The sequence below is a fragment of the Anabrus simplex genome, chromosome 4 (assembly GCF_040414725.1).
Source record: "Anabrus simplex isolate iqAnaSimp1 chromosome 4, ASM4041472v1, whole genome shotgun sequence".
Lineage (NCBI taxonomy): Eukaryota > Metazoa > Arthropoda > Insecta > Orthoptera > Tettigoniidae > Anabrus > Anabrus simplex.
In genome coordinates, this window is record NC_090268.1 from 117,249,375 (window position 1) to 117,276,119 (window position 26,745).

The following is a 26,745-nucleotide window of genomic DNA, read 5'->3' on the forward strand; positions in this document are numbered from 1 at the left end:
GGGCTCTGCTGCTGAAGATGCCCGCATCTGAAATGCAGTAATCTCAACTGCCTGTGGAGTGCTACTGGGACTAACAATATAAGAAGAAGAAGAAGAAGAAGAAGAAGAAGAAGAAGAAGAAGAAGAAGAAGAAGGAAAACATGAAGAAGCAACAACAGTGGTTGTAGAGGTGGTGGTAGTAGTAGTAGTAGTAGTAGCAGCAGCAGGAACAGCAGCATTACCAGTATTAATAATAGTAGTAGTGGTAGTAGCAGCACCAGTGATATTAGACGTGGTACAAGCAGTAGCAACAGGAGTGGAGGTCGTGGCAGCAGCACTACCCGCTTTATTCGTAGTACCAGCACTACCAGTGGTAGTAATAGCAGCAGCATTATCCGTAGTAGTAGTAGTAGTAGTAGTAGTAGTAGTACCAGCAGGCGTGGAGATGGTGGTGGTGGTAGTAGTAGTAGTAGTAGTAGTAGTAGTAGTAGTAGTAGAGGCAGTAGGGGTGCAGGTGGTGGGAGCAGCAGTCATAGCAGCTGAAGGCCTTGGCCGAGGACCAGACTCGTGTTCAGGCACACCTATATGCAAAAAAATGAGAATGGTACAATTTTTTCCTCCTCTACTACAGTGAATGCAGGGTATTGATTTTCAAATCTCACAATGTCATTCATTCATAAACATATGTTCTTATGGTCCCTCTATGGTTCTTACGGTAGGCAAAACAGCAATAAAATTACCTAAATTCATTAAGCACTTGAATACATTAACAGTAACTGTATTGAGAGATGTCATACAACTGTTTTTACTCCATTCATGTTTGGTTGAAATTAATGAAGAAAATCTAATTGTACTTGCAAATTTTATATTCACTGACTCCAGAAAAGATCCCCTACATGCTGAGAGAAAGTTGGACAAAAGTTGAAAATGGTACATTCAAATGTTAGAAATTCCCCCACCCCCTCCCCCCATAGGCCTGGTTCACCTCTCCTTAGCCAACCCAGTCACTCCAAGCTCCCCCAGGGTCACCTGTGCAGACACCAAGTTAACGTAGATCACTGACCACCAGAACTCCCGACCTCAAACCATCCTCTAAATGAAGAGTGGACACTGCAGTTCAGCACATAATGAAAGCCATCAATATAGTGAAAAATGAAGAGCCTGTAGTTCTGGGAGGTGACCTAAGTTGCAGAGTTGATAAACCGGATCAAAAGTCAATGATTATACTATAATTAATAAATGATGAAGGATACAAAGTAATCAACAACTCAATGGAAAAGACATATATAGCCCTGAACAGTAAATTATCACTGACTTAGCCTTTGGGAAAGGCGCCATTGTACGAATTCTAGTGCAACAGATTATGTACATAGATCCAGGAAACATGATCGGTAACATGCAGGTAAATAATAAACAATGTCTTGTCAAAAAATAAAGTAGGAATTCATGATGGCAAAACAACTTCAGATCCTATTAAACAGTGCAGTGGAGTATTACAGGGTGATCTATCAGTCTGCTTCTATTCAATATCGCCACAGCAGACGTTACAGAAATAATTCTTAACTCAACCAAATTGTACTTATATGCTGATGACCTAGATATAGGTTCTAACAACAAAGATTATCTTCAAGCAACTATGGTCAGCCTTAAAAAATATTCTGAAGACAACAAACTTAACCTGGACAAAACGGTACAAATGGTTTTCAGATAAAGAGGGAGTTAGGATAGCGAGCTCATTTAAATACCTCGCCATCACAATTCAGGCAACGTAAAGCCATTGATGGATTATAGCAAGGAATAACATTTGCACATGTATGCACTATTCTGTTAATAATAAGTGTTAGGCATTTCAGCTACACTCTGCCTCAAAGAAATGTACAAATTTCAACTTACAGGTAAGGCAAGATCAGTTATGACAGGCATTATAGTAAATTTCATTATGAGAAGCGAGGTTCCCCCTCATCTGGCACTGATGAATTGATTATCATTACCTCTGGAGAGCAATTTGAAATGAATCACAGGAAAATATGATAGGTCACAGTACTGTGAACAATAACAACTACTACTACTACTACTACTACTACTACTACTACTACTACTACTACTACTACTACTACTACTACTACTACTACTACTACTACTACTACTTTCCGGGACAGCATCTTTATACAGCATTCTTGATAGTGGTCCTGGATACCTGGAGTGGCGAAAGTGCTTCGAACACACAGTGCGGTTCCTCAGCTGCTTCGGAGGAAGCTGCCGCAACCATTCAACCCCCACAACGTCCAATCACTCTTGGCAAATGTCAGGTCTAGCAACAGGGAAACGATGAAATAAGATTCCCTGTTGCCGGCCTTCTTCGCTATCTGTGTACATGCCACAGATCAGACACTTTTGGTGCATGGTCCGAGACATGAAGAGAAATAGAAGAAAATAATTAAGGACACTGTAATCAGTTTATATTTATGCTGCTAATATCAATACCATCAAAACGATAGTGGCTTATCAGACATAATATTACATTACATCAACTGAATTTTAAAGTGTCTATTTCAAGTAGGCTCATGTAACTATCATATCAACCACCATGCAAAAAGGTAACAAAAAGGTGACAGCCAAAAAGAATAAAAATATATTTTTGGGAACAGAAGCAACTATCAATCATCAACTTATTAACTTACTTAATATCCTGCGGCCTAGTATCCTTTTAATAGGATTTTGTTTAAAAATAGAATGGAATACCCTGCAAATATTATTCAAACAATAAGATAATGTTTCAATTTATCTGAAATGCATTTGCCTTGGTGTGGTATGTTTTCTTCATGTTCTGGCCTCAGGAGATTAGTAAAACAAGAACAGTAAGGATGCTTACCTCAAATATCTTGTACTTTTTTCTTCAAACACGCACACGAAGATAACAGATAAATGCGTACAAATCAAAGTGAAGCAAAATGTCACAAACGTCCAAAACGTGGTCATCCCATGTGGTTCAAGTTCTCAAACTCACATCGACCAATAGCAATCGGGAGATGTTTATACCAATAGGAGCTGCCGTATTCGTCACGTGGGCTTAGGGTGAGTGATGTGATGTACAACAGCGCGCCCCCGCAAGTGGAGGGCTAAAGCATTCAGTCTGAGCCGGGCCCTCAGAAGGGTAGGACCTATGCGGCTGACAAACCCGTGGTACTGATTAAGTTTCTCATGCGTGTTTTCATTTTTCAACACGTTTACTTTTTCCGTGTACTGACTTATTACTCATACTACTTGTATTTTCTTGAATTTTCTTTGGCTGCAAATGTTTTCTTATTTTTTGTAAATGTAACAGTTGCATTGTCTCTGGCTACTGTCTTAGCAATATTCTGCGCCTCAAGAAACAGACTATATGAACTATATTTAAGCCATAAGAGTCTTTTTAATGTTCTTTGCCAATCAGTGTTACTTGTTTATTTATTATTTGTGTTATATTGTGTGCCAAGTCTAAGCGCAAGAGACTTTCAGTGTTCGTTTTCTGTGTTTGATTATAATGCAACACCCATAAAGACACTTAAAATATTGTCAAAGAAGAGAAAACTAATTCATTTTCTGTAGCACTATATATCTTGTACATGATGTATTGTTTCATTTTTACTCAATAAACCGGGTGCTTTTCAGGGGAAAACTATGGCGGGTGGGATGCGGACCGCTCTGGGGGTTGTGGTGGGCTCTGCGCCAGCTTACACTATTCCTTCCTCTCCTTACAGGTATGCACAACACATACTCCCACACATAAAATATTCACTAATTTTTCTTTTTCTACTTCTATGGCCTAAGAGCCGTCGCTCGTTCGGCTGATGGCCCGCCTGGCCCTTTTGGGTTAGGAGTTGAACTAACTTTTTGATTCGATTCGATTCCGGTCGGTAGATGCAGTGTGTGTTTCGGCCCTTGGGTTTCGTCCCTTAAGAGGCCACAGCTTGCCCGTGGTCCAACAGCTCTGTACTCTGACCGGCCAACCGAGCAGAGGAAAGGTGGCCACAGCTCTACCGTGGCTCTACGCCTCTGCAATCGGGAGACGAGTCCGGGGCACAGTGCCGGACTTCACGCCTGGCCTCACCCGTCGGCTGTCCTGAGAATGGTTTTCCGTGGTTTTCCATTCTCCTGCACTAAGGCGAATGCCGGGACAGCTCGTAGTGTAGGCCACGGCCGCCCACCCCGTCACTTTCTCCGCACATCTCCTTCACCGTAACAAATCTCCCGGCCTGAGAGACGGCGTCACCGTCTAAGAGGCCCATCTCCCCCTTCAGGCGAGGAATGAAAACGTTTAGTAGTAGTAGTAGTAACAGCCCGAGACGTTTGTTCACTTTTCAATCCTTCGTCGGGTTCCCCTTTGCCTTTATTATTGCCTTAAGTCGTCGTGGGATGGAAGCAAGTAAGTTATCGGAAACCGATGACGCTATATTGTTCTGTTCTTCCAGTATGGCAGTTTGGGGATCATTCCTGTTGGAGATTACCCTGGATCGTAATTTTCTGTCCAATATCTCCCGTACTTGCTCTATCGGATTTATGTCGGGGATTGAGGGGTTGTAGGAAGATGCTTTGGCATATGGACTGTATCGCGATTGACCTATCCAAGGCATTTGATAGGGTAGATCATGGGAGACTACTGGCAAAAATGAGTGCAATTGGACTAGACAAAAGAGTGACTGAATGGGTTGCTATATTTCTAGAAAATATAACTCAGAGAATTAGAGTACGGTAGGCGAAGCTTTATCTGTCCTTGTAATAATTAAGAGGGGAATTCCTCAAGGCAGCATTATTGGACCTTCATATTTTCTTATATGTATCAATGATATGTGTAAAGAACTGGAATCAGAGATAAGGATTTTTGCAGATTATGTTATTCTGTACAGAGTAATAAATAAGTTACAAGATAGTGAATAACTGCAAAATGACCTCGATAAGGTTGTGAGATGGACAGTAGGCAATGGGTTTTTTTCAAGATGGCGACTACCGTGTGTGAGTCTGTGATATCTGTAGTGGATAATGGTGTAAGATGCATTGAAAAATGTGGCAAATGCAGAAGAGTAGTTAAAAATGGGATTCTGTGTCATAAGTGTGATGAATGGTACCATTTTCGTTGTGCAAATATTGTAAATAGGACTGATATTGAAGAAAGTGTTTGGCTGTGTCCCGAGCACAATAAAGAAATAAAAAGATAATATCCACCTTTTCACTACTATATATTACGTGAAAATTTTACATTTTTGTTAAATCATCACGTTTTTTTTACATCTGGTACCGGTTTCGACAAGATTCCATGTCATCATCAGCCAAGAACAAATTACACAAAGACAAAATACATTGATCATAACTCCCATAGTAATATCACAATAATAGTTCAAGAAATATACATGAAAAGCTAAAATGATATTTATATATACAAGCTGATTGTCAGTGAGATAAAAATGGTTGTTTTTCTATAGGGTGTACACCTTAGTATTACTAATTAAAAGAATGACTAGTTAAAAGAAATTAATTCTACTTGTAGCAAAAAACAATTGTCAGCTTTTGATCTATATTGCTTCTGTTTGTTGAACAGTCGGATTCATTTTATAAGGCTTTATGGCGATGTTTGACATATTAAAAGAAATGAGCAAACACTTAGTCAGAGTGTTCCATATGAATAAGTGCACATTAAAAAATAAAATTATTCTAATGGGGCTGCAACTTGGACTTAACAAATGATGAATTTTAATGTATTGTCCAATGTAACCAATGGATTAGTTGTCACTGCAAGTTGATATTGACAAGCAAAGTGTCCATTGGAAAGTTCTATATATCGGTTTGTACTCTGATATGTTTGTTTATATCGTATTAAGGAGTAGGTTGAACATAGTAAAGTAGCTGAGGTTCTTGTTGAATTGGTACTTGAAGAAAGGCTCTTATGATGCGAGTTGTAAATACATAAGTTGATCTAGAAAGGTCCTGAACCAAGACGGAACCTCAGGTGCCAAGCTGATAGCAGATGTAACGGAGAGGAACTGACAGACTGACGTTAAATGTGTCCCGAGTGTAAACAAACTGATAGTGAGGCAGAACAAGAACAGAGACTTATGAAATTATACTTAAGATTTTAGGAGTGCTACAAGAGGACTTATGTGCTCTAAAACTTGAAAATGAAAGCTTAAAGGACAGAATAAAGAAACTGGAAGATAAAGAAGACATTGGAGAAGAAAGATCGCCGTGAACGGAACTGACGCGTAGCCATTTTAGGCCTAGTGTTAAACATGTGGGAGAAACTATGTGCAAATTAAAACCGGGAAAATACCCTTTGCATTGCCAAAATAGATTTCAGTCATTGCAACAAGTTCCAGAAGAAGACACATCAAGTTTTTCGAATAATTTTAAATCCAGTGGAGGTAACCTACAGAAGAAGAAAACCAACCGAAAGTGAAGATCGCCAAAAATTGATCTCTACGCAGACAGTCAAGGGCTGGGTATGGCCAAAGACAAAGGATGGGCTGCAGAATCCAGAAACTGGGTTTCTAGGACTAATAAAACCAGGTGCCAAAACTGAAGACGTCCTTTCAAGTTGTGATCCTGTTGTAGAGAAGGACAATTGTGTGGAGATTGTGAGTGGTACAAATGACATCGCTCCAAATGAAGGTGAGGAACTAATTACGACCCTCAGAGGTAAGATCTCCAAACTACCTGACTCAAAAGTAATTGTAGTAAATGTGCCACCCACGTATGGCCTTTTAGAGGACTCGTGTGTGAACAAAGCTGTACATGATGTGAATATAAAACTCAAGAGATTATGTAAGAGTTTTAGAAATGTCTATGTAGTAGATATATTTGGTCTTGGCAGGCAAATGTTCACTAGGCATGGGTTACATCTGAATGATAATGGAAAAGCAACTCTCTGTAGACAAATTGCTACAATTATCAACAGAGATCTGCAAACTAATCTGCACTTAAGAAAACCCATACCACTAAACTGGCACATACAGGGAAACTTGCCAGAAAACCCAGATCCTTAAATTAAGATCCATGTACAAGGACCTGGGTTCCTGGGAAGTTCTCAGCCTATGAGTCAAATGCTACCCAATTGCAACAGACAAGTTTTAAGGAGGAAGGGGGTCTGAGATTGCTCTTGGTAAACTGTCAGAGTGTAGTAAATAAACAAATAAAATTCGGTACATTGATGGAATCTTATGGGACTGATGTGGTGATAGGAGTGGAATCGTGGTTGAAAGAAGGGGTGGGTAATAGAGAAGTATTTCCAGAAGGGTATACAGTCTAGCATAGAGATAGAGGGGATAAAATGGAAGGTGGGGGTGTTTATGCTGGTGAAGGAAACTTATTGTTCACATGAATGGTTTACCGATGAAAGGGATGAAATATTAGGGATAAAATTAGTTTGTGTAAATATGATGGAGGTGGGAATTATAGGAACATATAGGCCTGATGATGATGATGCTTGTTGTTTTAAGGGCCCTAACATTGAAAGTCATCGGCCCCTAATGGAACGTGATGGATGACATGATACATGATATTTAAAATTTTAAAATGCATCCACTCACAAGAGTTAAAAAATATGGTGATGAGAAAATGAGTATGAGATTAAAACAGCAGTGGATTTAATTCGCAATGCCTTATTTTCTAATAAAATAAGAGAAAATACAGGGAGAAAAGGAATAAGGCATTGCCTGGTAGTGCAGATATATAATTTACATTAGACGTTAAAATAACACATTAAAACACGCAACACAAACTAAAATGAAGTCAACATGATAAAAGCGCAATTAACACAGAGACACGAGCACAAAGGACATCATTACATACGATAAAACAAACCACTATCCCTCATAAAGCGGATGACGAGGTCTGCTGCCTGCTCGTCATCTCGCAAGATAAGGGAGATGGTACCCGGAAGGTTAAGACTACGGTGAAGATCGACCAGGTCCATACACTCCGTAAGGATGTGTACAACGGTAAGATGGTCGCCGCACATACACACCGGAGGGGGTTCTCCTTTCAAAAGATTCGAGTGAGCTACGATATCGTGGCCGATCCGAAGACGACATAATACCACGGTTTCCTTCCGCGAAGCCCGAAGGGAAGTCCTCCTTACCTTCGTTGTTCCTTTTATCGCTCTCAGCTTATTGGGAAGTGTAATGGCCTGCCACTCCATCTCCCAATGAGACATGACCAGATGTCTCAGCTGAGAGCGAATATCACTTGCTGGAACCTTGAAAGGCAACGGGGGCAGTGTAACTGCCTCCTTGGCAACTTGATCTGCTAACTCGTTTCCTTTTATGCCCAAATGGCTGGGGAGCCACACAAACGTGATTCTGGTGCCGGCATCCGAACACCCGACCAGCAGGTCCTAGATCCGCTGCACTAGAGGGTGCCGAGGGAAACAGGTATAAATAGACTGGAGCGAGCTCAAGGAGTCAGTACACACAAGAAAGTGTCGGCGCTCATTGTACAGCGCGTACCGCAGAGCTCCACTTGATAGCATAAAGCTCTGCTGTGTACACACTACAGGTTTCCGGAAGAGCAAAAAGGAACCTATCATTTCCGACAACGAACGCACAGCCCACCTTCGTATCTGTCCTTGAACCATCCGTGTAGACGACGACTGAACCTGGATGGCGGCCAACAACGGACAGGTAGAGCCTCCGATAAATCGAAGGGTCCGTGTCTCCTTTCGGGCCAGTGCGCAAATCCAGGATGATTTCAGGTCGCCGTACTACCCACGGAGGTACCCCACTTGGTTGTCTGACAAGGTAAGGAACCGAAGGTACGTCAAACAATCTGTAACTGCTATCTAAACGTATTCCAACCGGCCGCGTTGCTCGGGGACGAGCGGCGTACAGCAAACGGTTGCCATTGTTGAAAACGCAAGGATAGCTTGGATGAAGTGGCATCTGTCGCAAATTTGCAGCATACAAAAGTAGGAGCTGCTGGCGCCTGAGGTGTAAAGGCGGCACACCACACTCAGCTATGGGGCTTGTACGTAAGGCTCCCGTCGCCAACCTAACCCCGCTGTGGTGGATGCTGTTTAGCTTCGCAAGAACGCTTGGTCTTGCTGAGCCATATGCTGCACTGCCGTAGTCTAGGCGAGATAAAATATGTGCCCTATAGAATCGTAGGAGCACCTTGCGGTCAGCCCCCCAAGAAGTGCTGCTAAGAAACTTCATGATATTAAGCTTCTCAGCACATTGCACTTTCAACTGCCGTACATGTAGCCCCCACGATAATTTACTATCGAAAAGGAGCCCAAGGAATCGGTAAGTGTCAACAACTGGAAGAACAACATTTCTTAAATAAAGCACAGGATGCGGGTGAAGGGTACGGTGACGACAAAAGTGGACAACAGAGGTCTTTGCGGCAGAAAACCGAAAGACATGTTCTAAGGTCCACTGCTCCACCCTCAGTATAGCTTGCTGTAATTGTCGCTCTGCGACTGCCATACTGCGCGAGCTATAGTGCAGAGCAGAATCGTCCAAATATAGCGACGGCATGACTGCTGGACCAGCAGCAGAAACAATACCGTTTATGGCAATCGCGAACAGAGTGACACAAAGGACCGATCCCTGTGGGACTCCATTTTCTTGAACGTGGTATTGCGAAAATGTCCTCCATACTCGGACACGGAATAGACGGAGGGACAAAAAATTCGCAATAAATGCCGGCAAGTTACCTCGGAATCTCCACTGATGCAGGACTGAAAGAATACCATAACGCCATGTGGTGTCGTAGGCCTTCTCCAAGTCAAAGAAAACAGCCTCCAAGTGCTGTTTTGAAGAAACGCATCCTGGATAGAGCTCTCCAGGCGTACCAAGTGGTCATTAGTCGAGCGAGCAGCTCGAAAACCACATTGGTACACGGATAAGAGTCCTTGTTTCTCCAGACACCACACGAGTCGGCGATTTACCACCCTCTCAAATAGCTTACACAGGCAGTTTGTAAGACAAATTGGTCTGTAACTTCCTGCATAATTAGCATCCTTGTCAGGCTTGAGGAAAGGAATGACTATGCCCTCTCGTCACTGAGACGGAAAATCACCCTCTATCCAGATTCGGTTGAACACACGAAGGAGATTAGTAAACCATCATCACTAAGGTGTTTCAACATCTGGTTATGGATGTTGTGCGGTCCAGGAGACGTGTCTTTGCAAAGCGCTAAGGCGCTGCGGAGTTCCCACTCCGTAAAGGGCACGTTGTAGTCCTCTGAAACTTGGGTGGAAAAACTAAGGTGATGAAGTTCTGCTTGCCGCTTCAGAGCGAGGAATTCAGGATGGTAATTCCCGGAGCCAGATACATCCGCGAAATGACTAGCTAGATGGTCAGCAATCGCGAGAGGGTCAGTGGCGACACTGCCTGCAATGGAAATTCCCGGTACAGCAGATGATTGTTGGATACCCGAAATCCGTCGAAGCTTAGTCCACACTTGGGATGATGGAGTATGTGACGTCATAGACGACACATACCTCTCCCATGAAGCCTTCTTACTTTGTCGAATAAGAACTCGCGCCTTAGCGCGGAGTTTCTTAAATGTTACCAAGTTGGCCACAGTAGGCTGTCTACGGTAACGCTTATGAGCGCGACGGCGTTCTTTGATGGCTGCTGCTATTTCATCGTTCCACCAAGGAACGAGTTTTCGGCGAGGAGTCTCCGAGAAAAACGGAATGGACTCCTCAGCAGCAGGAAGAATGACTTGGGTGACGTAAGCTATTTTCTCGCCGACGGTCCGCCTGACATCATCGTTAAAGACAGCTAGTGATGTGTACTTTGGCCAAGCAGCATGTTTAAGAATCCACCGAGGGGAAGCCTCGACGGATTTATGTTTCAACAAAGTAAGAATGATGTGAAAATGGTCACTGTCACAGAGATCATCGTGTGCATTCCACCGAAACATTGGAAACAACGTTCGGCCGCATAGACGTACGTCTATGCGAGAATATGTGCCGTAACGTACACTAAAGTGAGTTGGTTCCCCTGTATTCAAAACACATAGATTCAGCTCTGTTAGTAGAGTTTCTAGCTCTCTTCCCCGGGGGCAAGGCGTCTCAGAGCCCCATATGGGGGTGATGGACGTTAAAATCGTCCAATAAGAGGAAGGGTGGTGGAAGCTTATGTATAAGATCAGCGACATCATTTATGTTCAGATGCTGGCTTGGTAGAAAAGAAACATTGCACACTGTTGCTATGACAGGCAGCGGAACGCGAACAGCTACAGCCTCGAGTGGGATTCTTAATGGAACCTCTTCGCTGTAGGTATCAGAACGTACAAAAATGCCAACACCACCGGAAACCCGGTGAGCATAGTACCGTTCTGTCGAGTATAGTCTCAAATTTCTCAAGACCGTATGATGATCAGGTCTGAAGTTGGTCTCCTGAATACAGACTAGTCTCGCTGCGTACTCACTAATGAGCTGACGTAACTCAGCAAGATGACTGCCATAACCATTACAATTCCACTGTAACAGTGCCATAGTGTGGACTATAAAAGGAGTGTTAGGTTATGAGCGACAAAATGCTCGCAAGCCTAAACACTATCTACTTCTACATCCGTAGATGTAGAGCACAGCGCGACATCCATCCCGTCATCAAAGGATGGCAGGGGTGCCGCCCAGAACTTGGACGCTTTTCGGGGGCGAGTAGGTCCCCTACGAGGAGAGCGCGCAGGTTTTGGAGCAGGAGTGCCTCCTGGCGCAAACTCATACCCCCCAGATGGGGGGCATGACTTCTCCTTCGCAGGGGAAGTCCGAGAGCGCTCAGCACGGGCGTTCTTCTTCGTCTTCTTTTTTCTAATTTAGACGGGCTGGGAGATGGTTTCCTAGCCCTGGTCGACGATGCCGCCTCCGCCGGCTGGGGCACGGTTTTCGCCGACCTCCTAGGGGGGGGAGACTTAGTATTCCCCCATTGCTGTGCCGGCTGGGAACTGCCAGCCTGCACAGACTTCTGGTTGGTCGAGGGTGGGGTGGTCCCCCCTTCGAGCTTTGACTATTTGCGACGTTGCTGTGAGCAGCAACAGTCACCTTGGGCGCAGCGGTCTGGACAGGTGACGAGGTTATAAATGACGAACCTGGAAGACTCTGAGCTATCAAGAGTCGAGTGTACGGGCAGGTTTATTCGTAGAATTAAACTTACGTCGCGCTTCCTGGTAGGAAAGACCATCCAAGGTATTGATGTCCTGGATCTTCTTTTCTCTCAGGTATGTCGGACAGTTCCGATCCCGAGGAGAATAAAAACCAGAGCAGTTAGTGCACTTGTACGGAGTTGTGCACTCCCCCGCCCCGTGAGCTACTCTTCCACATGTACCACACGCACACTGATTCGAGCAACGAGATACCATGTGTCCGAATCTCTGGCATTGATAGCATCACATGGGCAGCGGGATGTACGGCCTCACATCGCAACGATAAGTTGTTACCTTGACTTTCTCTGGCAACACTGACTATTTGAAGGAGACTATGAACACATCCGTGACAACGTCTTCACCGTTGACTTTCCGTATGATACGCTGGACGTGTGTCACGCTACGGTGCTTCATGTCTTCCATCAATTCATCGTCAGTGTTCAGAATAAGATCACGGTGGAAAATATCTCCACGAACCAGATTCAAGGTTGAGTGCTCTTCCACTTTGACTGGGATGTCGCCAAATTGGTCGCACTTAAGCAACCGATCTGCTTGCAGCGCAGTGCTCGTCTTCAGAGGCAAACCACCATTGTGCATTTTCTTCAGGTCCTCAAGTTCACCGTATACAGCTTCAATGTGTCGACTGAAGAGAATCGATTTGACCAGCTTGAAATCGTGCCCATCGGTTCTGGTAGCAACCATAAACCTGGGGAAGCTGCAACCCAGACTAATACGCTTCGCTTGTTCTCAAGGGGTTGCTCCCTTAGGGTATCAAAATTTAAAGACTTGGGTAGCGAACTACCCGAGGAGGCAGGCGGAAGACGTTTCGACGCCATGCCCGAAACCATCCTCCCCGAATGCCACCCTCTCCGATCGGGGGTCTCTGTAGCCGAACCAAGCAGCCAAGGCAATACCCACCTGTTCATAGCCTGTACTGCCCGGAGTCCGATGTTGGACGATGGCTAATACGGGAGGACTGAGGCAATAACTACTAGGACTCCCTTCCTCCAGTCACCCGCAATAGCATGTACCCCATAGCGTGTACAGAGCACTAAATATAGGTAAAAAGAAATAAAAATAATTAATAAGAATATGTACTTCTGGCATTCGATGATGATGATGATGCTTGTTGTTTTAAGGGGCCTAACATCGAAGGTCATCGGCCCCTAATGGTACGAAATGTTGTTTTGTTTGTTGTTTTAAGGGGCCTAACAGCGAAGGTCATCGGCCCCTAATGGTACGAAATGAAAGAACAAAAATTACAAAGGCATCCACTGACCAAAATAAAAAGAAAAAATGTCATGAAGAATGAATGGATGGACAGGAACCCAACAAAACACAAAACAAAACAAACAAAAACAAAAACCAGTGGATCGGATTCAATAGAGAACGAAAATAACAGTATTACGGACCAAGGTATCACTTATAAAGCACAATGATGCTTGGTGTCTAAAGGGGGTGCAAAATCCACGTCTAAGGCCGCACAGAATGGTACATGTCGCGAGTAAAATAGAACCATGGTATGTGTCATGTTGGGGTATTAATCAGAAGTAGCGAAGACTCACGGTGTTCCACAAAAGATGGTACTACTCACAAGTATTGTACTTCGTACAGGTAACGCAGACCTATGGTGTTTCGCACACAATGGCGTCACAGCCAACGCAAACCGATGAGTTTCCGCACCTAGGGTACTAGTCACGGGTGCCGGTCCCAAGGGCCCCGTGGTGTTCCGCACATAGTGAGTACTAATCACAGGCAACGCAGACCCACGGTGTCGCTCATATAGTGGTACAACTCACAGGCTACGCCCAGACCCGCGGTGTTGCCCACATGGGTACAACGCACGGGTACTGGAATCCACCAGGCCAGGCTTTTTACTGCAACGAATCACAAACATATTTCGTACCATATTAGTGATACTACTCGCAAGTACATGCAACCCATGGTGTTCCCCGCATGATGGTACGAATCAAAAGTAGTTGCATGGTTCTAATTCATTCAACCCTTGGTCGCCCCTTTTAGTCGCCTCGCACGACAGGCAGGGGATACCGTGGGTGTATTATTCGTCAGCCTCCCCCACCCACAGGGGGTGTGTGTTTGGTCCGCGAGAGGTATTTTATTTCCCTCAAGTCCGCCGGCAAGCCGGTTAGGACCCCCCTATCCGCCACCTGGGACGCGCCACGTGGGAGTTTCACCTCTCCCCCTGCTACGCCAGCGTAGTAGGTTCGTGGTCTGGCATTCGGCCGTGCGGGGACCTGTGTTGTCAGGCCGGGTACATGGCACTCCCACCCGCCGCTTCCTGGGTGGTTACTGACACGGACTTTCGAGCGTAATCGCACACGTAGGAGCTCCACCTCCGAGCAACACGCACATCGAAAATTTGGAATAGGTCTACAATTAACCCTCAAAAAGCAATAAAAATAAAGAGGGTTCCATGGCCACATGATCCTTTTAGTCGCCTTCTACGACAGGCAGGGTTTGCCTGCAAATGTATTCAGCCTCTCCCATCCACAGGAGGTTCAACACATTATACCAAACCGAAATCCATATCCGCGCCTAGGTCGCCCGTTTTAGTCGCCTCTTACGACAGACGGAGAATACCGCGGGTGTATTCTACATGTGCGTCCCCCACCTGCAGGGGTCTCCCAATTTGGGAGTTCCTGGGTCTCCTTTTAGTCGCCTTTTATGACAGGCAGTTGATAGCGTGCGTGTATCCTTCACCTGCGTCCCCCCACCCACAGGGGGTCCGATTAGTTGTTTTCCGTGTGAGTCAGAGGAACAACTTCCCCAATTTATGTTGTGTGAATATAAGTCTCCGAAGATTATTACAGGCTGGGAAAGTTGTGGAATACAGTATATCATCGCAGTTCTTGTTCAGGTAACAGTTGGTTAGGTGGTCGGTATAATGTAACAGTAGCTAACGGTGAACCTCTGTAATTAACCTTAATGGCACATATTCAAACTACTCTTGTGATCATGACTGATCGACGAACAAATAAGTAGCTATTTAATATCTTCTGAGATAATTACCGTTATCATATCAACAACGATAGAATAAGTAAGATTAAATAGTTACACGTAGCAGGTAATATTTTCCTTCACACGTGGAAGTTTTTTCTCATTATGACCACCTTAATTACTTTCGGTACTTCCGATCATAATTGGCTACTTGACCATTGGTTGTGTTGAATAATTAAGCGTTACGCATTATCGTTTCGTAAGCAAGTTAACTGAAGCTAAATAAGAGCTTACAGCGATTCTATGTCTGTCAGAATATCTGGTTCATACAATGTTTTGAAGAATGTACGTTCTGTCTGGTATGTATACATTTTCTGCAGTAGACCTACGGTTTTTTCTCTAAAAAGTCAACGTGTGAGATTTTAGGTACTTACATGTGTTGTCCGGAGTTCCTATGATGATCTTTGCTACGCGTGGTATTTTTAATGCACGGTGTTATATTTCCGCTATCTCTTGTTTTGTCGGGACCCACCGTATTTCGCGTCTATAATTTTTGACCTCCCGGCTCCCTACTTTTACAATGCTGAACCAATTGCTTTGAGAAATTATTCCTGTATCGATAAGTGATCGAGTATTACATCGTTTCGTTCCAGTTGTGTTGTTGTATTTTTAGTAATAGCTCTCTCTGTGAACAGTAGTAAAGTCGGCCTCCAGATCCCAAGACAGCGGGTTCAAACTCCGCAGAGGTAGTCGGAATTTTGTAGGGCGGAAAAAGTTCATACAGCACTTCATGCCGTACAATTTCAGCATGTAAAAATCTCTGGTGACACACTTGTTGCTTTCCCGACAAAATTCAATAAATCTCAGCTATAGACGCTCAAGAGAATTTCGGCTTACTCTGTCATCTAGCAGGTCTAGAGTGATGATGATGATGATGATGATGATGCTTGTTGTTTAAAGGGGCCTAACATCGAGGTCATCGGCCCCTAATGGTACGAAATGAAATGACAAAAAAAATCAAAATCATCCACTGACTAAAAATTAAAAACATCGTCATAAAGAAGGAATGGATGGACATGAACCAAAAACAAAAAACCAACAAAAACGAGCAAACAAAAAAGGAGTGGATCCAACTCAAAAAAGATCATAGATAATTCATTACTGACCAAGGGCCCACTCATGAAGCACAATTCTGAATCGAGGATGCTTGATGTCTAAAGGGGTCCAAAATCCATGTCTAAGGCCCCTCAGAATGGTATATGTCGCGAGTAAAGTAGAACCATGGTATTTCTCAAGCTGCGGTACTAATGAAAGGTAGCGTAAACTCACGGTGTTCCAAACATTAAGTATTGTACATCGTAAAGGTAACGCAGACCTATGGTGTTTTTCACAAAATGGCGCCACTCATAGCGAACGCAAACCGATGAGGTTCCTCACCTAGGTGTACTAAGCACGGGCGCCGACATTCCCGTGGTGTTCCTCACATAGTGGGTACTAATCACTGGCAACGCAGACCTGCGGTGTCGCTCGTATAGTGGTACAACTCACAGGCTACGCCCAGACGCGTGGTGTCGCTCACACGGGTACAACTCACAGGCAACGCTCAGACCTGTGGTGTTGCACGCACGGGCACGACTCACGGGTACTGGAAACCCACACTGAACCCCACTCGAGTGCTACGAATCACAAAAATATGGAGTACCTAACAGAGTGGCACTACTCGCAAGTAAAAGCGACCGATGGTGTTCCGCGCGTGATGGTACTAATCAAAAGTAGTTTCATGGTTCTAATCCAATCATCCCTTGGTCGCCCCTTTTAGTCGCCTCTCACGACAGGCCGGGGATACCGTGGGTGTATTATTCGTCAGCCTCCCCCACCCACAGGGAGTGTGTGTTTGGTCCGCGAGAGGTATTTTATTTCCCTCAAGTCCGCCGGCAAGCCGGTTAGGACCACCCTATCCGTCACCTGGGACGCGCCACGTGGGAGTATCACCTCTCCCCCTGCTACGCCTGCGTAGCAGGTTCGTGGCAGGTCTAGAGTAACACGAAGTCGAAACTGACGAGCAAACAGCCAGTTGGCGTCAAACTGAACTGTCTGTACGCTGTAGCTGAGGCCATATGATTATTATTGTAACGGAGTTTTCGTGGATCACAGAGCTGAATTAAGGTGCGGGCGTGAACGGGTCTGATTGATGATTGATGTTTGTTGTTTAAAGGGGTATAACATCGTGGTCATCGGCCCCTAATGGTACGAAATGAAACGAAATGAAATTACAACTTAAAATTCCAAAATCCTCCACTGACCAGAATTCAAAGCATAAGGCCGAAGAATCAATGGATGGAGATGAATTTAAAACGATCAGTGGATCCGACCCACAGTGCCTCACATGCACAGAAGCTGGCACAAAACAATCGTATTACCGACCAAGGGACTGCTTCTATAGTACGATGCTGAATCGATTGTGCGTATAGTCGAAACGGGTCCAAAAACCAGGTCATCAGCCCCTCATAATGGTATTTATCGCTAGGAATGTAGAACCATGCTATGTGTAATGTTGCGGTACTAATCAAAAGTAGTGGAAACTCGCGGTATTCCACATATTATGGTACTATTCACAGGTAGTGTAATGCGCACATGTAACACAGACCTATGGTGTTTCGCACATTGCGGCGCTATTTGCAGGCAACGCAAACCTATAAAGGCAACGCAAACCCATGGCATTCCTCACATAATGGACTAACCACAGGGACCCGTACTATCCCGTGGAATTCCTCTCATAGTGGGAACTGAGCATAGGTAAGGCAGAACCCTGGTGTCGCTAATCCCATGGTGTCGCTCATATAGGGGTACGAATCACAGGTACTGCAGGACCCCCATCCTGATTCACACACTGCCGCTACTAATCACAAACCTATTGCGTACCTAACATAGTGGTGCTACGCGCAAGTAAATGCAACTCATGGTGTTCCCTGCGTGATGGTAGTAATTATAAGTAGTTTCGTGGTTCTAATTGGATCATCCCTTGGTCGCCCCTTTTAGTCGCCTCTTACGACAGGCAGAGAATACCATGGGTGAATTCTTCGTCTGCCTCCCCCACCCACAAGGGGTGTGTGTTGGGTCCGCAAGAGGTATTTTATTTCCCTCAAGTCCACCGGCAAGCCGGTTAGGACCCCCTTATCTGCCACCTGGGACGATGATGATGATGATGCTTGTTGTTTTAAGGGGCCTAACATCGAAGGTCATCGGCCCCTAATGGTACGAAATGAAAGAACAAAAATTTCAAAGGCATCCACTGACCAAAATAAAAATAAAATATGTCATGAAGAATGAATGGATGGACAGGAACCCAACAAAACACAAAACAAACAAACAAATACCAGTGGATCGGACTCAATACAGATCGAAAATAACATTATTACCGACCAAGGACTTATAAAGCACAATAATGCTTCGTGTCTAAAGGGGGTGCAAAATCCAAGTCTAAGGGCCCACAGAATGGTACATGTCGCGAGTAAAACAGAACCATGGCATGTGTCATGTTGGGGGTATTAATGAGAAGTAGCGAAGACTCACCGTGTTCCACAAAAGATGGTACTACTCACAAGTATTGTACTTCGTACAGGTAACGCAGACCTATGGTGTTTCGTACACAATGGCGCCACTTACAGCCAACGCAAACCGATGAGTTTCCTCACCTAGGTGTACTAGTCACGGGTGCCGGTCCCAAGGGCCCCGTGGTGTTCCTCACATAGTGAGTACTAATCACAGGCAATGCAGACCCACGGTGTCGCTCATATAGTGGTACAACTCACAGGCTACGCCCAGACCCGCGGTGTTGCCCACATGGGTACAACGCACGGGTACTGGAATCCACCCGGCCAGGCTTTTTACTGCAACGAATCACAAACCTATTTCGTACCAAGTTAGTGATACTACTCGCAAGTACATGCAACCCATGGAGTTCCCCGCATGATGGTACGAATCAAAACTAATTTCATGGTTCTAATTCATTCATCCCTTGGTCGCCCCTTGTAGTCGCCTCTTACGACAGGCAGGGGATACCGTGGGTGAATTCTTCGTCTGCCTCCCCCACCTACAGGGGGGTGTGTGTTTGGTCCGCGAGAGGTATTTTATTTCCCTCAAGTCCGCCGGCAAGCCGGTTAGGACTCCCCTATCCGCCACCTGGGACGCGCCACGTTGGAGTATCACCTTCTACCCCTGCTACGCCAGCGTAGTAGGTTCGTGGTCGAAGATTACGATGGACCCGCTCAGGCAGAGATGGTTGAGGGTAATAAGCCGATGTTTTTACATGTGAAATGGACAAGTCGCAAGCGAATTTTCGGAATAAGTTAGATGTGAAAGCCTTAGCATTATCAGAAACAATATATTGCCAGGGACCAAAAGAAGCAAAAGACAATTTTAGACTGAGCGATGATCAGCTTAGTCGGAAACAACCATGAAAATATAGTGAAGCCATCTACACATACAAGAATGAATTTATTTCCGTTCCCCGTTGATTGGGGGAAGGGTCCGACATAGTCTATGTATAAACGTTCCATGGGGCGAGATGCCTGGTGCGATGAAAACAGTCCTAGCTTAGTAGACAAGGTGGGCTTACTAAGCAAGCCAGATTTACAAGCTTTAACCATTTCGCGGATTTCACCGTCCGTACTCTTCCAAATGAACTTCTCTCTGATTTTCCCTTGTTTTGAAGATGTCTAGATGACCCCCTAATGGGGTCTCATGATTGTATTCGAAGATCATTTGCACAAAAATGGCTGGAACCACAACTTTCATATTTTGATCATGCCTCGACGGCAACACAAAACCCCGTTCCTCAATACGTAGGGGACAACAGGTTCCCCAGAAGAAAGTGTTTCCATTATAGGAGCCAGCACAGGATGTTCACGTTGATATTACTGAATGGCACGGAATAGCATAGGGGCATCCGTCAAAATAACATTAATACTAGGAGATATGATCGTAGGACGAGAAGAACTATCTTCCTCTTCCTCGGTTTCAACATCACTAGAAAACATGTGGCTGAGTCCATCAGCAACTATATTCTCTGAACCCCTATGTGTCTTACATCAAAATGAAATGCAGAAATCCTGATAGCCCAACGGGTGATACGTCCTGTACGACGAGGCCTAGCTAAAACCCAACATAAGGCTCGATTGCCAATTTCTAATTCAAATTTTACATGTTCCAGATAAAGGCGGAACTTTTCCAAAGCGAACAAGGCTTCCAAACCCTCTAGTTCATAGATAGAATACTTGGCTTCTTGCGCCGATAAAGTCCTAGACGCATAGGCAATGGCCCGCTTTCCGAGTTCCGTTTCCTGAAGGACAGCAGCAACAGCAGATGAAGAGGCGTCAGTTTGGACAATTAATTTTTTGGAGAAATCAGGTATAGCCAATACAGGGGCATTACAAAGAGCTAATTTAAGGTCTTCAAAAGCGGCTGCTGCGACGGCCCCCATACAAATTTGATACCTTTCCTACCCAGAAGGTTCAGGGGGTGCCGCCCTGTTAGCGAAGTTAGGAATAAATATCCTGAAGAAATTCACCTTGCTTATGAATCTAGCTATTCCTTTGATGTACTTAGGAGGCTTGAAGTCAAGGATAGCCTGTGTTCTTGAATGGTCTGTGGAAATACCACCGGTCGACACAGTATGTGCTAAGAACGACATAGAAGGCTTAGCAAAAGCTACCTTAGATAGTTTAACAGTCACTCCAGCCTTCCGAAGGCAATTGAGGACTTCCTTCAGATGATCTAAGGGCTCTTCGAAGGTCTCCGAAAACACGAAGACGTCATCGAGGTAATGGTACAGATATTCGAATTTGATGTCAGAGAAGTCCCTATCTAGCAGTCTAGTAAGAACAGCTGCACACGTGGGGAGCATGAAGGGCACGCGGTTGTATTCATACAGATTCCAATCCGTAGTGAAAGCCGTTAGATGTTTGGATTCTTCCGCTAGAGGAATTTGATTATATGCCTGGTAAAGATCTAAGACGGTAAAGACCTTCGCTTTGCGAAACCATGAAAAACAAGAATGAAGAACCGGAAGGGGCACAGATTGAAGTACGACCTTTCGGTTTAAAGCCCTCTAATCAATCAAAGGCCTGAAACCACCTTGGGGTTTCGGTACCAGAAAAATGGGCGATGAATACTCCGACTTAGAAGGTCGAATGATACCATCCCTTAACATCTGATCGATGATTTCCTTCAGAGCCTTCATTTTAGGTGGCGATAGCCTATACGGAGCAAACCTAACTGGAACAGAATCGGTTAGCTCAATCTTATATTCAATAGGGTCAATAACGCTAAGGGTATCTGAACATACATCAGGAAAAGAATGACACAACCTTCTAATACTTTCAGCCTGCTCCTCAGGTAGATGCCTAAGATCTAACGACATCTCACTCTGGTAGGCAAAACGATGAACATGATACAGAATTACATTTCAAAAGGGAAATATTACAGTTAATAGAAAACTTGATGCTGCACGACTTGCTCTGAATGTCGAGCACAAGACCAATATTAGACATGAAATCAGCCCCCAATATTACCGGGGAAGAAAAATGTTTAGCTACAAACAACTTAACTTTCCAGGTAAACTTTGTAATGCGAACTATAGCAAAAATGAAACCTAAAATTTCTAATGGAGATGAGTTAGCCGAAACACATTTAACAGAAGGGGAACAATAGTCTGGAATTTTAAAACAGGTTTTTAATTTAGAATACCAATCTTCCGAAATAATGGAACTCACACTGCCTGAGTCTAATGGAGCCGTGATTGGTTCGATAATTTTCAGAATAGATACGAATTCTGGGGTCTCTGCCACGATTCTGAGGTATTATCTAGGTCCTTCAAATGATAAATTAAATGAAGTTTTATCCTGGAATGATTCGTTCCCTGATCTAACGAGGGCTGAGCCTATGGAAGCTGAACATTGTGACTCAGCCAAGGACGCTACTCACTTCTTATCACTTGGATTCGTGGAGGCAGCACCATTCTTCGCCAGATGAGAAAATGACTCGCACTTGAAGCAAACTTCAGACGGACAAGGTCAGCTCCTATAATGATGATGCTTGTTGTTTTAAGGGGCATAACATCGAGGTCATCGGCCCCTAATGGTACGAAATGAAATAACAAAAAAAATCAAATTCATCCACTGACCAAAATAAAAAAAATATCATGAAGAATGAATGGATGGACATGAACCCTAGAAAAAAACAAAAACAAACAAAAACAGTGGATCAGACTCAAACAGAAGGTAGTTAATTAGAGTATTACTGACCAAGGGACCATTTATAAAGCACAATGATGCTTGATGTCTGAAGGGGTGCTAAATTCACATCTAAGGCCCTACAGAATGGTACATGTCGCGAGTAAAGTAGAACAATGGTATTTGTCATCAAAAGTAGCGAAGACTCACTGTGGTCTACACAAGATGGTACTACTCACAAGTATTGTAATTCGTACAGGGAACGCAGACCTATGGTGTTTCTCACACAACGGCTCCACTCATAGCCAACGCAAACCGGGAAGGTTCCTCACCTAGGTGTACTAGTCACGGGCGCCGGTATTCCCGTGGTGTTCCTCACATAGTGGGTACCAATCACAGGCAACGCTGACCCACGGTGCCGCTCATATAGCGGTACAACTCACAGGCTACGCCCAGACCCGCGGTGTTGCTCACATGGGTAAAACGCACGGGTACTGGAATCCACCAGGCCAGGCTTTTTACTGCAACTTTTGTTTTAACAAAGGGGCCTAACATCGAGGTCATCGGCCCCTAATGGTACGAAATGAAACGACAAAGTAAAAGTTCAAAATTATCCACTGACCAAAATAAAAAATGCCATGAAGAATGAATGAACGAATGAATGAATGAATGAACATGAATATAAAACAATCAGTGGATCCGACTCAAAAAACTATCATAGTTAATAGTATTACTGACCAAGGGACCACTTCCAAGGCAAATCGAGGATGCTTGGTGTCTAAATGGGTCCAAAATACAAGTCAAAGGCCCCTCAGAATGGTACTTATCGCTAGTAATGTAGAACCATGGTATCTGTCCTGTTGCGGTACTAATCAATGGTAGCAGAGACTTGCGGTATTCCACACATTATTGTACTACTCAAAGCTTATGAAATTCGACATTAATACAGACCTATGTTTTTCTCACTCTGCGGCGCCATTCACAGGCAACGCAAACCTATGATGTTCATCACATAAGAGTACTAACCACAGGGACCTCTCCCTATCCCGTGGTGTTCCTCATATAGTGGGTACTAATCACAGGTAAGGCAGGTCCATAGTAGCTATCATCCCATGGTCCCGCTCATATGGTGGTACTAATCACAGGTACTGCAAAAGCCGACCGCGCGGTGCTCCTGTGTGCTACTAATCACAAACCTATTTCGTACCTAATATAGTGGTACTACGCACAAGTAAAAGCGACCCTTGGTGTTCTCCGCGTGGTGGTACTAATCACATGTAGTTGCATGGTTCGAATACAACCATCCCTTGGTCGCCCCTTTTAGTCGGCTCTCACGACAGGCATGGGATACCGTGGGTGTATTATTCGTCTGCCTCCCCCACCCACAGGGGGTGTGTGTTTGGTCCGCGAGAGGTATTTTATTTCCCTCAAGTCCGCCGGCAAGCCGGTTAGCACCCCCCTATCCGCCACCTGGGACGCGCCACGTGGGAGTATCACCTCTCCCCCTGCTATGCCTGCGTAGCAGGTTCGTGGTTTACTGCAACTAATCACAAACCTATTTCGTACCAATTTAGTGATACTACTCGCAAGTACATGCAACCCATGGTGTTCCCCGCATGATGGTACGAATCAAGAGTAGGTTCATGGTTCTAATTAAATCATCCCTTGGTCGCCCCTTGTAGTCACCTCTTACGACAGGCAGGGGATACCGCCGGTGTATTCTACATGTGAGTCCCCCACCCGCAGTGGGTAGTGTGTTTGGTACGCGAGAGGTATTTATTTATTTCCCTCAAGTCCGCCGGCAAGCCGGTTAGCACCCCCTTATCCGCCACCTGGGACGCACCACGTGGGAGTATCACCTCTCCCCCTGCTACGCCTGCGTAGCAGGTTCGTGGATGCTTGTTGTTTTAAGGGGCATAACATCGAAGGTCATCGGCTCGTAGTGGAACGAGATGGATATTTAAAATGTTAACATGTATCCCCTGACGAGGGTTAAGAAAATGGTGATAAAAAATGAGTATGAGATTAAAATAATCAGTGGACCTAATTCGCAATGCCTTATTTTCTAATAAAATAAGAGAAAAGACAGGAAAAAAAGGAACAAGGCATTGCCTGGTAGTGTAGATATATACATAATATACATTAGACGTTAAAATAACACATTAAAATACGCAACATAAACTAAAAGGAACTCAATGGGATAAAAGCGCAATTGACACAAATAAACTAGGAAAAGGACATTAGACACGATAAAACAGACCGCTATCCCTCATAAAGCGGATGACGAGGTCTGCTGACGGCTCGTCATCTCACAAGATGAGGGAAATCGTACTCGGGATGTTAAGACTACGGCGAAGACCGACCAGGTCCATACACTCCGTAAGGATGTGTACCACGGTAAGATGGTCGCCGCAGGTACACACCGGAGGGGGGTTTCCTTTAAAAAGATGCGTGTGAGTGACGATACCATGGCCGATCCGAAGACGACGTAATACCATGGCTTCCCCCCGCGAAACCCCAAAGGAAATCCCCCATACATTCGTTGTTCCTTTCATCGCTCTCAGCTTATAGGGACGTGGTATGATCTGTCACTCCATCTCCCAACGGGACATAACCAGATGTCTCAGTTGAGTGCGAATATCACTTGCTGGAACCTTGGAAAGCAACGGGGGCAGTGTAATTGCCTCCTTGGCAGCAGCATCTGCTAATTCATTTCCCTCTACACCCATGTGGCTTGGGAGCCACATAAAAGTGATTATGGTACCGGCATCCGAACACCTGGCCAGCAGGTCCTGGACCCGCTGCACCAGAGGGTGTCAAGGGAAACAAGTATCAATAGACTGGAGCGAACTCAAAGAGTCAGTACAAAGAAGAAAGTGTCCGCGCTCATTGTACAGTGCGTACCGCAGAGCTTCACAGATAGCATAGAGCTCTGCTATGTACACACTACAGGTTTCCGGGAGAGCAAATAGAAACTTATCATGGTCAACAACGAGCGCAGAGCCCACCTTCATTTCTGTCCATAAACCTCCGTGTAGATGACGACTGAACCTGGATATCGGCCAAAGACGGAACGGAGGAGCCTCCGATAAATCGAAGGGTCCGTGTTTCCCTTCCGGCCAGTGTGTAGGTCCAGGCTTCTTTCAGTCGCCGTACTACCCACGGAGGTACGCCACTTGGTTGTCTGACAAGGCAAGGAACCGAATGTACGTCAAACAATCTGTAACTGCTAACCAAGCGTATTCCAAGCGGCCGCTTTGCTCGAGGACAAGCAGCGTACAGCAAACGGTTGCCATTGTTGAACACACAAGGATAGCTTGGATGAAGTGGCATCTGTCGCAAATTTGCAGCAAACGTAGGTAGGAGCTGCTGGCGCCTCATGTGTGAAGGCGGCACACCAGACTCAGCAAGCAGGCTGGCAATGGGGCTTGTACAAAAATCTCCCGTCGCCAGTCTAACCCCGCTGTGGTGGATAGTGTTCAGCTTCGCAAGAACGCTTGGTCTTGCTGAGCCATATGCTGCACTGTCGTAGTCTAACCTGGATAAAATGTGTGTCCTGTAGAATCGTAGGAGCACCACACGGTCATCTCCCCAATTTGTGCTGCTAAGAAACTCCAAGAGATTAAGCCTCTTGGTGCATTGAACTTTTAGCTCCCGCATGTGTGGCTCCCACGATAATTTACTGTCAAAAAGGAGCCCAAGAAATCGGTAAGTGTCAACTACGGAAAGAGCGACATTTCCTAGAGAAAGTTCAGGATGGTCGTGAAGCGTACATTGAAGACAAAAATGGACATCACAGGGCTTTACGGTAGAAATCCGGAAGCCATGTTCTAAGGTCCACTGATCTAACCTCATAATAGCTAGCTGCAATTGTTGTTCTGCGACTGCAATACTACGCGAGCTATAATGCAGAGCAAAATCGTCCACATCCAGCGACGGTATTACTGCTGAACCAGCAGCAGCAGCAACAATACCGTTTATACCAATCGCGAACAGAGTGACACTAAGAACCGATCCCTGTGGGACTCCATTTTCTTGACATGGTATTGTGAATATGTCCTCCCTACTCGGACACGGAATAGACGGAGGGACAAAAAATTCGCAATAAATACTGGCAAGTTACCTCGGAATCTCCACTGATGCAGGACTTAATGGATGCCATATCGCCATGCGGTGACGTAGGCCTTCTCTAAGTCAAAGAAAACAGCTACCAAATGCTGTTTGCGGAGAAACGCATCCTGGATAGAGCTCTTCAGGCGTACCAAGTGGTCAGTGGTGGATGGAGCGGCTCGAAAACCACACTGGTATTCGGACAAGAGTCCTTCTTTCCCCAGACGCTACACAAGTCGGCGATTCCACATCCTCTCAATCAGCTTACCTAGGCGGCTTGTAAGACAAATCGGTCTGTACCTTCCTGCATACTTAGCATCTTAGTCAGGCTTGAGGACAG